We start from the raw sequence: 14,206 nt of genomic DNA, 5'->3' as shown, positions 1-14,206 counted from the left end.
GTGATGGGGCAGGCTTGTAACCCAGCACTTGGAAAAGTGGAGCAGGATTGTCAAGCGTCCAAGGCCAGCCTAGGCTACATTGTGACTTCCAGACCAGCCTCCACTATAGGCTGTATGAGACACACCTCCTCCGCCCCGTGTGTGTGGTGTGTATGTGTGTCTCTCTCTCACACACACACACATACACACACACACACTCCTAATGGTTTATGAATATATTATTTTATATGGCAGCACTGTGGGCATGACTATACTTATTAAGGTGATCCTGGACTGTATGAGAAGCTGGTCAAGCCTGAGACTTTGAGTAAACCAGTAAGCACCATTCCTCCAAGTCCCTGCCTCCAGGTCACTGCCTCCAAGTCCCTGTCTCTGGGTTCCTGTGCTGTCCATAGTGGGCTGGGCCCTCTTGTATCAGGTAACAGACAGTCCCCCAGCGACATAGCCATGGGCTAATCTGACTTAGCCAATTTCTCAATTCAGGTTCTCCTATCAGATGACTGTAGACTGTATCTCTTAGACCACAATACCTAAAAGAAACCATGTATCAAAGGGAAGTGCAAATTTGGGGCTTGCAATTCTAGGGTGCTTCATTCCATGTCTATCTGTCCTCATGTGTTTAAGGAAGATGTAATGGTAGTGGAGGCATGTGAAGGAACTTCTAGCAGACTGGTTCACGTTCCAGCAGACCAGGATGTTGGCAGAAGTTTCTGTCATGCATGGTCCCACAGTCATTTAGTCCCAACAAAACACACAGAGGTCTACATTAATCATAAACTGGTTGGCCTATTAGCTCAGGCTTTTGATTAACTCTTATAACTTACATTAGCCCATAATTCTTGTCTGTGTTAGGCACATGGCTTAATACCTTCTATCAGCGAGGCAGTCTCATCTTGCTCCCTCTGCAGCTGGGTCACAACTGCAGACTGAATCTTTCTTCTTCTTCTTCCCAGAATTCTCCTGTTCTCATTGTCCTGCCTCTACTTCCTGCCTGGTTGCCCCGCCTATATTTCCTGCACGTCTACTGACCAATCAGCATTTTATTAAACAAGTACAAGAAACAAATTTTCACAGGGTAAAACCACCATCCCACAGCACCAGGATGCAGAGAGAGAAGGGCAGGAGCCGAAGCTGAGTCCTGTCTTCAGAGGCACACCTCTGGGGGACTGGAGAGTAGTGCAGCCCAGAGGGACCCGAGTTTGATCCCCAGAGCCCCTGTGTTAAAAAGCCATGCATGAAAAAAAAAAGTCAGTGGTTCAGAGTTCCCGCTGCTGTTCCAGAGGACCTGACAGTTTGGTTTTCAGCACCCATGTTTGTAATGGCGTAAACGAATGCAGACAGATTGTAAAAATATATACAGCTTTAATAGAGAAATAGACTTACAGAACCACCATTCCAGTGGAGACCAGAAAAGCAGAAGCAAGCGCTGTGAGCACGCTCTCCAGATTTATATGTAAACATTAGCCCGGGGCGAACACGCCCCCTAAGGGGCGGGACTTATCCCTACATCTCCCCCTTTTGTCTAAATAAGACAGAACTAAACCAAATACAACTATATACAATAATAACAAATAATAAATATAACGAACAATATTGAGAACAAAAGTTTTGCTAAACATTCTATCTCAAGGAGTCTAAATAATGTAGAGAGTAACTACAATTATATAATCTTCAACTCCATCAAAGATCTGAGAAGGGAATAAATATTACTTAACAAACGAGATATATCCAAAATGTGCAACAATTGACAGAGACAACTGACTACCTGGGCAATTACCCAAAGTCTCATTTGCAATGTTGAGTTAACCAACTTTGGCTAAGGCCTAACATAACTGACATACCATTATTAAAGGCAAGGAACTTTTCAAAACTATCTTACCCTGTCTTGGCAGGATATGACAGTCCTGTTTTATCCATTGATGCACTCTTTGTATCTCTGTCAGTGGTTGAGGTATGGGCATTTCTTTGCCCCAAGGCCAGTTCTGCCAAAAAGAAAGGCTCCAGGTGGAGTGTCTTTGGTGCTCAACATTCTCTCGGGAATAGAGTGGTGTTGCCAGGAGCAATTGTGTCTCACTATCACGAAACTCTGAGTTAGATTAAAGGCCATTTTCTACAGCTCTTTGAAGAGGTTGAAGATTATCTCTCTATACTGAGTATAATCTCTATATATCTAAAGAACCTGATTAGTCTAATTATAAATGACAACTTAGATGACTATTAATCTATATAATTCTCAATATCTAACTTAAAGACTAAGACAATAAACAACTGTGTAACAAATGAGGATAATGACCTCCAAATATAAACACTGTACAAATATACATTGCAATATGGTAAATATATATCAGTACACAAACATTATATAAGTATCTTAATCAGAGGTAGAAATGTACACTGCAATATGGTAAATATACTCTCTCTATATATATCAATACAATATATGTCAATACATAAAAAATGTTTTAAACAGAGGTAGAAATATGCATGCATACAATAGTCAATATAATTTAACTTTGTATCAATATACAAGAATCGATACCAATATATTTGTCTAAAAATAGTAACTCACAATTATAAATCTATTATCCCATCATTCCCTCCTTTTTTTTTTTTCAAAATGATCCCTGAGCTTATAAAATTCCTCCCCCAACCTCCCAACCCCTAAATGATGTCCCTAAACCCAGGGGCAAACTTTACTGGGAGAGAGGATGTCGTCCTCTAGAATTACTTCCAGCTGTCATGGGGGCGACGTTCTTTCTGGGGGATCCTGTGAAAGTAAAATGATGGTTAAATTTCAGGATCAATGTCTTTTGAAATTGCAAATAGTCTCTGAGTATTTTGTGGAGGTCTAGCCAGAATGTTGTACAAGATGTGCACCATTTCAGCTAACCAAGTTGGGATCGTCTTGTGCAGCTGGTACCCAAAACAGGTCTTGTAGTAGCGCTATCAGTATCATGACGTCTTATCAACCAGGTGGAGTTGTTGTTATGGGGCCCCATCTTCTTCCTGGAAACTTCAAATGTCACTTCAGGAAAAACTCCTTGTTCATTGTGAAAAACTTAAACATTAATCATATAGACATATATAGACATACATATATATTCAATGAAAGGCATGATAGATATATTCAATGAAAAGTATGATAGATATGAAGAAAAGCAAAGATGTTTTCTAAACTCATATTTCTTTCTGTCCTATATCATGGCTCTTGACATGAGACAGAAACTCCAGAAACTCTGGGTTTTTCTCTTACTAACAGGCTCGGAATTGGAGAGGGACTGAGCCAGAGTCCAACTTCAAAACCAGCTCTACATATTTATAAAGAAATGTTTAATAAGACATATATATATATAAATAATACTTACAAAATGTGTCCATCCATCAGTAATTAAATATTCAGGGTCCCTTAATTTCTTTGAAGATGAGTGTTTTCCTGTGGAGATAAGAAAAGAACCCTGCCCTCAACCTATCTGTATTTCTTACCATCAACCAAGGCCTGCAGAAACAGCACAGCAAGTATTTGCAGGAGCTGAGCAAACTGGCAGGGGCATGTGGAGTTGCAGCGGAGGAGGCCACACCAGACCCAGAAGCCTGCCACCCTCCTTGGAGTTGGGGAAAAGATGCTGCACTTCTGTCTCTGACATATTTACCCCGAGGGACCATCAGGGACCAGTAGAGGGCGAAGAGGGACTTGTTGGTGTTCGGCCCCTTCCTTTCCTACAAACTGGCCCCCGTCCTAGCCATGAAGGCTGAAAGGTAAGCCTCACTGATGCCTGCTCCAGTGAGACCCTGCTCAGCATGCAATCTGTCTGTGGTTCTAGGTATAGATTTCTGCTCTAGTTACTCTCCCTTCCCTGTCCAACCTGGCACCGGATCTTGGTCACCTCACATCCTGAACACTGGCCAGCTCCACTTTCCTTGAAAGGCCGCCAAGCGTAGTAGGGCCAGGCAGGGAATCCTCAGCAGTCAGACGAGAATATTTCCGTGGACTCGAAGTAGCTCTTAACTTGTTTGTCACAAAGGCCCATGGGGACATGATACTGGAGACGCTCAGCAGATTCTGCCTTCGCCGAAGGAGATGCATAAAGGTGGAGTCCCTCAACTGGGACAAACAATGACCATGCCTTCTCACCGGAAGAGAGAGGACATGGTCCAGAGTAAGAGAGACAAGATAATAATTCAGGAGAAATACTATGTGAGAATGTTGTTTGTTAGATAATAGAATCAAATTAATGCTAGATTTCTTATCTTTTTTCAGGTATGGTTTTACTATGTAGCCCAGGCTAGTCCAGGACCCTGCAGCTTCAGCCTCTTTCCTGCTGGGTTTGCAAGCAAGCACCAACAGGCCCATTTTAAATTTCTTTCATTTTGTCATTATATAAGAGAATGCGCTGTGACTGGAAAGATGGCTCGGCTGTTAAGAGCAAATACTGCTTTTCCAGAGGACCAGAGTTCAGTTCCCAGCACCCACAATGGGTAGCTACAACCATCTGTAACTCCAGCTCCACAGATTCAACTATGTTTTCTGGCCTCCGTGGGCACTACACTGGCATGGCATACACAGACACACACTTGAAAATTAAAAAAATAAACATATAGATAAAATGTTTTTAAAAGAGTGCTTTTATTGTTAGGTGATACTGATGATGTCTCTGGGGAAAAGAACAAAGACCGTCTGAAGTTTACCTTCAAATGGATCAGTAGTGGTAATGATGGTGAGGTCTGTCTGTCCATCTATCTGCCTGTCCATCTGTCAGTCATCTACCTATCATCTGTCTGTCTAGACATCTATCTATCGTCTATCCATTTATCTATCATCTGGAAGCTGCCATCAATGTATCTATCCATCCCTCATCAGTCATCCATCTATGCTGGCGGAAGGGTCGCTTGTCCGTCCTGGCCGCCCAGCCACGAAATAACCACTCAGAAAACCATATTATTTTCAATACTGTTTGGCCAATAGCTTAAGCATATTTCTGCCTAAACTCATATCTTAAACTAATGCATCTCTATTCTTCTGTGTATCACCACGTGGCTGTGGCTTACCAGCTAAAGTTCCCAGCATCTGTTTCAGGCGGCGGATCCATGGCTTCTCCTAACTCTGTCTTCCTCCTCCTATGCTGTAGGCCAAGCCAGTTTTCTTTATTCATTAACCAATAAAATCAACACACAGACAGAAGAACCTCCTACACCACATCTATCGTACAGTGCCTATCTGTCTGCCTGTCAGCCATCTCTCTTCCATATTCACAAATATTATAATTATTCACACCTACTGCTCCCACATCTCGTTCCCCGCTAAAGAGTAAGCACCGTGGAGTTAATTTCACATTGGTTACTTCTCATCATTTATTTTATTGCTTACTATGCTTTCTAAATAAAGGGTTCGGCTGTTCTTTTTCAGTTTTGTTTTTTGAAGCAAGGATACACCACGTAGCCCAGGCTAGCCTTGCATTCATGATCTGCCTGTCTCTCACTGTGAATGTAAGCCCATTGCACCCAGTCTTTATTTTTTCTAAAGGATGTGTAAATGTATATAAAATTTTGAACACTCACAAAGTACGTGAACTAAGTAACTGCCTCCTAGTCGAGGGACAATCTTTCTGCCATCACAGCAGCAACAGTGCTGACCTGTGTCCCCGTCTCATTGCCATCGCAGTGGGGCTGACCTGTTATCTACGTCTCTGAAGGCTAATGCAGGAGAATCAAGAGCTCAAAACTATCTTTGGTAATATATTAAGTTTGAGGCTAGCCCAGGACACATGAAACTCTGTCTGAAAACAAAAGAAAACAAATTAAACAAAAGAAAAAGTAAATGAGCAAAGCCAGGTGTCTTAGCTTATCCCTATAATCCTAGCAATCAGGATACGGAGGCAGGAGGTTTGCCACAAGTTACAGGGCTATATGATGAAAATGAAACAAAACAAAACAACCAACTAACTAAACAAACAAACAAACAAAAAATTCCTAGTAAATCTAGAGGATGCTTGAAGTTTTCAGCCTGAGGCTTTGTTGTAGGTTCATCCTGGTCTGCCTTCCTGTCCAGGCAGTAAGCATTTCCTGTCTGTGGGGTCTGTAGAACATGTGATGGCGTCTCCTGGGGCATAGGACGTCCCATTGGCTGGTTCTAGCCTGGGCATGTGGCCCTGGTTCCCTGGCATGAGTTACTCGAAGTGGTATTTTTGGAAGGTGCAGCATTCTGCAGCCGTTTGGAAAATGCCTGCTCATAGGTTGGGCTGGCTTTTTAGTTGCTGATGTGGCCGAAGGGCCTGACCTGGCCAGGGCTCTGGGATCTAGAGGTGGGAAAAAGTGAGGAGGCGCGCTCTTTTTTCTCTTTTTCCTTGAAATCGTATCCTCCACTCAGCCTATGGACGGTGAGGGGTCTCCTGCTGCCGTCTGCCTCTTTGATGCTATCTGCAGGTAAGCAAGCGCTTTCTTGTCCCAAATTAGCCAAGGTTCTTGGATCCCTTTATGGAATACAAGTTTAACCCTCAGTTCATACATCACAGATCTTGGCTCTGATGCCCTCACCTAGAGTCTCCCTTCGTTCCCCTGGCAGGACCCCACTGCTCTCCCATTTCTTCCCCCTGCCTCTGGTCCCCACGAATGGCCACAGAGCTGTCATTCATTCATTCCTTGCTCACCCACGCATCCACCCACCCCCACCCAAGCAGTGGCAGGTCAGAGTGGAAGGTTGGACAGACAACCATCTTTGTCATATCACTTCCGTGCCCTTCGCAGCCCTCTTTGTAGCCACAGTCCCCCTCATGGCCATGTCTGTGTGCACCTCTGAGGTTCCTTCCCTCCCTCCAAGGACCATTTCCACGTGTAAGCCCTTTGCTGCAGCCTTCCCATTCCTAGCTTCTCAGGGGCTCAGTTTTTCACTTCTGAGCTCCCCACCTCCCCCTCTGCCCCACTATACCATCCTTTTGTCAAGCCAGATCCTGGAACAACAATATAACAGGAGCCCTGTCAGTTTTTAGGTTTGTTTTGTTTTCAGTACTGGGGATGGAACCCAGGCATTGAGTGAGCTGGACAAAGCCTGTACTGTTGAAGTTCCTCACTGGAGATTCTAGGCAGGTGCTCTACCACTGAGCCATACCCCAGCCCCTCACTGGGGGATTCTAGGCAGGGGCTCTACCACTGAGCCACACCCCAGTCCCTCACTGGGGGATTCTAGGCAGGTGCTCTACCACTGAGCCACACCCCAGCCCCTCACTGGGGGATTCTAGGAAGAGCTCTCCCACTGAGCGGTGCCCCTAGCCCCTTACGGAGTGCAAGTGAAGTTCTCTTTGTGGCTTTTATTTTTTGTGGCAAGGGCTCATCAAGTTCCCCAGGCTAGCTTTGAACTCACATTAGAACCCCAGGCTGGCCTTGAATTTTCACTCCTCATACCTTAGCCTCTGTAGTAGCTGGGATTACAGAACTGTGCCACTAGGCTTCGGCATTTTTGTCTCTTTCAAAAGCAATGCTGTTAACCAACTGTGAGTGCTTGAGGTCTATGGTGCCTTTTCATCTGTCCTCAAACATTGTTGTAGCAAGATGTGATGTCCTTAACCTTAGCTAGACCTTCTCTCCGACGAAGAAGATTCACAGCTACTTGCCTGAATGGGACACACTTCTGGCTCCTTGCTTGGGTACCAGCGAGCACCTCTTCTCACTTCTGAGACTATGGGTACTGCTGGGGCTATTCCCCGAAACAGACAGGAGCGATGCCTTCTGAGTTCCTTGTTGTTCAAGGGTGCCTGTAGTCTGTGGTCTCTGTGGAGAGTTTATGAGTCTGCTCTGGTCCCCTGGAAGAGATAAGGCTGGAGCAGGAAACAGGTGCACAGGCAGGATGGCAAACATATTCAGGGCGTTAGCTTTTTTTAATTTTTATTCTTTTTTTTAATTGTGTATATAATATTCTGCCTGCATGCATGCTTGGAGGCCAGAAGAGGGCACCAGATCTCATTACAGATGGTCATAAGCCACCATGTGGTTGCTGGGAATTGAACTCAGGACTTTTAGAAAAGCAGGCAATGCTCTTAACCACTGAGCCATCTCTCCAACCCCTATTTTTATTCTTTAATTTAGTGTGGTATACACTCTTAACCACTGAGCCAGTTCTCCAGTCTAAGAATATTTATTGTCAGGATGAGTCTTGGTTGATTCAGCTACTTAGGAAGCTGAGGTATAAGGATCACAAATTCAAGGCCAAACTGGGCTAGCCACGCATAGTGGTACACACTTAAACCCAGAACTGAGAAGGGTGACGTAGGAGGAGTAAGAGTTGGGACATCTTTGGTCATATATCAAGTTCCTGGCCAGCCTGGGCTACGTGGGACCCTGTCTTACTTGTTGTTGCTTATTTTGTATTTTGTGTTTTGTTTTTGTACTGGGGATGGAACCCAGGTTCTTGTACACACTAGGCAAGTTCTTTACCACTGAGCTATGTCTCTAGCCTGAGACCCTGTCTCGGAACAGAAATCAAACAACCAAAATGGCTAGCTTGCAGGCTGCTGAGATTGCTCAGTAAGTGAGGGTGTTTGTTGCCAAGTTTGGCTTCCTGAGTTTGATCCCTGGGACCCGCATGATAAATAGAAGGAGAGAATCAACTTTTGAAAGTTGTCTTCCGACCTTTGTGTGTGAGCCATGGTATGTGTGTATCCCTTTGCCACACAAATAAATGCAATAAAAATCTAAGATAATTTAAAAAAATTTAATTGTATGTGTGTATGTTTTGAGTATGAAGGTTTATATGTATGTATGAATGTGGTGCCCATAGAAGCCAGAGGTATCGGATTCTTTGGATCAGGCATTACAGGTAGTTGTGAGCTGCCTGATGTGGATGCTGGGAATTGAACTTGGAGTCTTCTGCAAGAGCAGTGCGTGCTCTTAATCACTGAGGCATCTTTCCAGCCCAGCAACAACAAAAGGATTCATGGGTAAAGACGCTGACTGCCAGGCTGGACAACCTGAGTTCATTCCCTAGGAACCATGGGGTGGAATGAGAGAGAACCAGCTTCCACAAGTTGCCGCCTGACCCTATAAGTATGGCATAGCATTTGTGTATACACACACACACACACACACACACACACACACACACACACCACATGCACACACAAGCTCGCTTGCACACACATACACACACACACACAAAGTAAAATGTAAAATTTTTAACAAATTTAAAGGCCATTTTGGGCAAATTAGTGATACTTATCTCAAATTTTACAAGGAGGGATGAGGGGTCCCAGGACTATACCTCAGTGACAGAGCACTTACCCAGCAAGCAGGGATGCCAGGTTCAAAGAGAAGTGTGTCATAGGGCTAGCTTCTACATGCTTTAACAGCGAGCTTTCTAGGAGAGGCTTGTTATCTTTAAAAAAGCCAGATATGGTGGCGAATGTCTTTAATCCCAGCACTCAGGATGCAGAAGTAGGCTGACTTCAAACTTGCTGTATAGCCAAGATTGTCCTAAATCCCTACGATTTTGACTCGACCTCCTCAGGGTTGCCTGTAGAGAAAGACTCAGCTCGGGAACAGGAATGAGAAGATGTCAGTGTTGGGTGGGCAAAATGGCTCAGGCCAATGAAGACTGGCAAGCTGAGTTCTATCCCTAGGACCCACGTGGTGAAAGGAGTTTCCCAAGAGCTCCACACATTCACTGGGGCATGTACGTGCTCACACATACACCTGCACAGACCTCCCAACAGATAAATTTAAATTTTTATTTATTATTGTGTATGGGGCTGTTGTAAGGAACTGCGGGCTGCGTTCCTGCCGCCCTGGCTCACGGCTGCCTGGCTAGCTTATGCCCCGAAATAATTACACGGAAACTGTATTCTTTTAAATGGCCTGGCCCATTAGTTCCAGCCTCTTATTGGCTAGCTCTTACATATTGATCTAACCCATTTCTAATAATCTGTGTAGCCCACGAGGTGGCTTACCAGGGAAGATCTTAACCTGTGTCTGTCTGGAGTGGGGGAATCATGGCAACTCTCTGACTCAGCTTCTTTCTCCCAGCATTCTGTTCTGCCTACTCCACCCACCTAAGGGTTGGCCTATCAAATGGGCCTAGGCAGTTTCTTTATTAATTAACCAATGAAAGCAACAGATTAGAAAGAAATAACTCCCACATCATGGGGCATAAGTGGTGTGTGTGTCTATGTATGTATGTATGTATGTATGTATGTATATATGTGTGCACACACGTTTAGAGGTCAGAGGACTACTTTGTGAAGTTGGTCCTCTGCTGTCATCAGGGTTCTGGGGGTCAAACTAAGATTGCCTGGTTTATATGGCAAGCACCTTTACTCACTGACTCTTCAGTTATTTTAAAAATTTCAATTATTATTGTTGCTGTTGTTATTATTGTGTATGTGTGTAGGCATGCTTGTGCCATTGTGTGTCTGTGTAGGTCGAGGACAACTTGTGAAAGCTGGTTCTTTCTCCCTCCCCGCGGGGCCTGGGGACGGAGCTCACACTGTCAGGCCTGCACAGCAAGCACTTTTGCCCACTGAGCCGTCTTGCTGACCCTGTGTATCAATTCTTAATTCTTTTTTATGATTGACCATTATCTTGTTTATGTTTTGATTGCTATGAATCAGTTGATGAGCATCGTGGTTGGTTTTAGCTTTTAAATACATTTACATCATTTGTCTGTGTGTATATGTATGTTTCTCTCTGTGTATGTGAACACACATGCGGGTGCCTATGGAGGCCAAAGAGAGTGTTGGATCCTCTGGAGCCTATAGAGGCCAAAGAGAGTGTTGGATCCTCTGGAGCCTTTGGAGGCCAAAGAGAGTGCCGGATCCTCTGGAGCTGGAGTTACAGGTGGTCGTGAGTCGTTTGACATGGGTGCTGGAAATCAAACGCTGATCCTTAGGAAGACATAGCAATCTGGATCGTTGACCCAACTTGTTTTTGAGTCAGGGTCTCTTGTAGCCTCAGGGTGCCTCAAACTGGCTTATGTAGCTAAGACTAGCCTTAAATATTTTTTTAAAATATTTATTTATTTATTATGTATACAATATTCTATCTGTGTGTATGACTGCAGGCCAGAAGAGGGCACCAGATCCCATTACAGATGGTTGTAAGCCACCATGTGGTTGCTGGGAATTGAACTCAGGACCTTTGGAAGAGGAGGCAATGCTCTTAACCTCTGAGCCATCTCTCCAGCCCCCTAGCCTTAAATATTTACTCTCCTTTCTCCACCTCCCAAGTGTAGGGAGTATATGAGTATAGCCACGAGCCACAGAGACCCACATTGTGGGCTCCCCTTTTCTTTTTCTTTCTTTCTTTCTTTCTTTTTTTTTTTTGAAGCAGGGTCTCTCTATGTAGCTTGGAACTCTATATAGTCCCGAACTCCTGATTCTTCTGCCTTAGCCTCCCAGCACCACATCCATCTTGAATTTTACTCTTTTGTGTGCAGGGGGAGGGATATAATAACTGATGTGCCCACGAACATTCATGGCTCCCTCCTTTAGTCTTCTCAGTAAATTTTTCTAAGATTGGACATCATTCTCTAAGTGACATTTGCTCGAGGATGATGACAGGAATTTTGGATTTGGCATCTCTGTCCTTGAGCCCATGCTATCTCCCGTCCACATCAGTAGAATTGAAATTGTGGCTTTGGTAAAACCTGGCCTCAGTGTGCATGGGGGTTGTAAGCGGAAATGGCTGATTTTCGGTTCTGAAATCCAGCCTTCTCTCCTTCTCACTTCTTTTCCCTTTCCACAGCGTCCTTCTTTTGTGTAATGATTTGCTTATCACCGTTTATTTATTTACGTATTTATTTATAGCTCAGACTGGCCTCGGATGCAGCACATAGACAAGGCTGACCCTGTACTCCCTGCCTTCCTGTCTCTGCCTCCCTAGTGCTGTGGTGACAGGTGCGCGTCACCGTTTCTAGCTTATATCGAGCTCGAGAGGCAGCTCAGGGCTTTCTGCACACAGAGCATTTGAGCATCTGAGCTCCATCTCCAGCCTTCCTGTTTGAAAAAAATTAAACTCTGAGACAGATCTTGCTATGCAGCCCCCGCTGGTCTGGAATAGCACCCTGCCTTGGCCTCTTAAGTCTTGGGGTAATAGGTGTGCACCACTTTGCGTGGCTTCTGGGCAGGGAGCAAAGGGAGGCTGGGATAAGATCTCGTTCTGTACTATACACTTTTGGGCTGGAAATCGTTTTGTATCCCAGACTGGCTTCAAACAGCCTTCGGAGATATTACAGATACGGGTCATCACAGCTCCTTGCATTTATACGCTTTATCTGTCTCCAGACAGGATCTCACGCTGTCCAGGATGGCCTCAAACTCCCTGTGCAGCTGAGGATCCTCTTGCCTCCACCACCTCAGTATTGGGATCAGAGGCGTGCACCACCTTTCCAGGTTATGCAGTGCTGGGGATGGAACCCAGGGCTTCACTCTGGGCAAGCACTCTACCCACTGAGCTCCATCCTCAGCCCTCATTTATACTTTCCTGTGGTATGGAATATTGTGCAAACTGATTTGTGTGCTTAACTGCTGTGTCAAGCGATGGCCAGGCAGGGAGGGAGCCTTGCTAGGAACGCTCTTTTGTGTGTCACTGCCTGGGTTTCAGGGATGTTGGTCTTCTTAGACAGCTCCTGGCCCCCCCCCCCCCCCCCCCCCCCCCCCAGTTAGGCCACCAGCTCCGTTTCTCTAGCAACGCACGACCCCTGCAGGTAGCGGCGGGGGTAGCTCCCCCACCTCCGCTCAGCCTAGCTCGCCTAACGTTGGGCCCGGATATCAGACCCCACCCACCCCTCAGCGCCGGCCCCACCGGCTCTCTCCCAAACTCCGCCTCTCCGCGGAACCGACAAATCAGAGCGGCAGACACATCGCGCGGCCGGAGTCCGGGTAGCCAATGGCGGCGGGCGTGAGATCCTGCGGCCACGCAGCGGCGGGCGGCTGGTGCTGGAGGCGGCGACAGCGGTCAGTCGCTGCTGAGGCGGCCGCGGGTGCGCTTCTCGGCGGGGCCGGGCAGGGCCGTCGCCTGGCGGTGAAGAAGCGCTCCCGGGGAGGGCGCCATGGCCACCAGCTAGGGCGGCGGGAGAAACGGCCGAAGCCCAAGATGCCAGAGCGGCGTCACGGCTGCGCCTCCGCCATCGTAGGTAAGCGCGGCGCCGCTCTCCGGGCGCCGAGCCCCGGACGCCTCCATCCTTCATCCCGCCTGCCCCTTCCCCCATCGCCCCGGTTGGCCGCCCGTCGCGTCCCGCTGCCTTTGCCCAGCAGTCCCTGGCGTTGCTGCCGCCCCCGCATCCGTCCAGCAGGCATCCCGCCTCACCTGCGTACACTCCCTCGGCATCCCTAGCCTGAAAGAGACCGTCATCCCGGTTTTTTGAGACAACCCCCCTCCCTCTTTTATGAGACATCGCACTTTGTAGCCCAGGCTGGCGTTGAACTCAGTCATTACCCCTTGGTGACTTCGAACTCAATTCATGATGATGCAGCCCACATTGTCTTCTACCTCATTGCGTGTAGCTTAGGTTGGCTTCAAACTTAACTGTGTAGCTCAGGCTGACCTCGGAATCACCGTTTAGCCCAGGCTGGCCTCCTGCTCATCATGTAGATGGCCTCCATCTTCTAAGGCCTGGGATGGCAAGCACGAGCCATCGTGACTCCCTCTTTCCATGGCAGTTGCAGGTTCGGCTTCATGGGGAATCATACCTGGAGACCCTTCATTTCTCTCCTCTGCTCAAGTCTTCTGACTTTAGTAAACCTCCAGATTTTGCCTTTTCTTCTGCTCGACCCTCGACCCTTCAGACACTTCCCACGATTCTAACGCCAGTTCCTTTCCCCCTTTCTTTTTAAAGATGTATGCATGTTTTGTCTGCATGTATGTATGTGCACCACATGTGTGCCTGGTGCCTCAAGAGGCCAGAAGAGGGCGTTGAGTGCCCGGGAGTTGGAGTTATGGATGCTTGTGAGGCACCACGTGGGTACTGGGAACTGAACTGTCATCCTCTGCAAGAGCAACAAGTGCTCCAACCCCCCTGAGCAATGGCTCTAGTTAGCCCTCTCCCCGCTTGAGTTAGGACCTCAAACTGGTTCTAGGTTGCCCAGAACAGACTGTGTAGCCTTGAACTCAAAACAACCCAGCTTCTGCCTCCAGCCTTGAACTCAAAACAACCCAGCTTCTGCCTCCCACTTGTTGGGATGACAGGCGTGAACCACAGTGGGCAACTGAGATTTATGCTTTAAAC

General features: G+C 46.5%; 1 protein-coding gene across 2 annotated transcripts in view; it reads left to right on the top strand.

Annotated features, from left to right (window-relative positions):
• Positions 1-12,910: 12,910 nt before the first annotated feature.
• Tpst1 (tyrosylprotein sulfotransferase 1) overlaps positions 12,911-14,206 on the top strand; it is a 56,178-nt gene continuing 54,882 nt past the window's right edge. For both annotated transcript variants that reach the window (XR_005974056.1, XM_041648976.1), the window contains exon 1: positions 12,911-13,114. The gene's annotated coding sequence lies outside the window, so the exon portion shown is untranslated. The remainder of the gene's footprint in view (positions 13,115-14,206) is intronic.

Source organism: Microtus oregoni, unplaced genomic scaffold, assembly GCF_018167655.1.
Source record: "Microtus oregoni isolate MIOR12 unplaced genomic scaffold, Mior012 000003F_ref0000135, whole genome shotgun sequence".
Classification (NCBI taxonomy): Eukaryota; Metazoa; Chordata; class Mammalia; order Rodentia; family Cricetidae; genus Microtus; species Microtus oregoni.
This window is presented reverse-complemented; position numbering and strand designations above follow the sequence as displayed.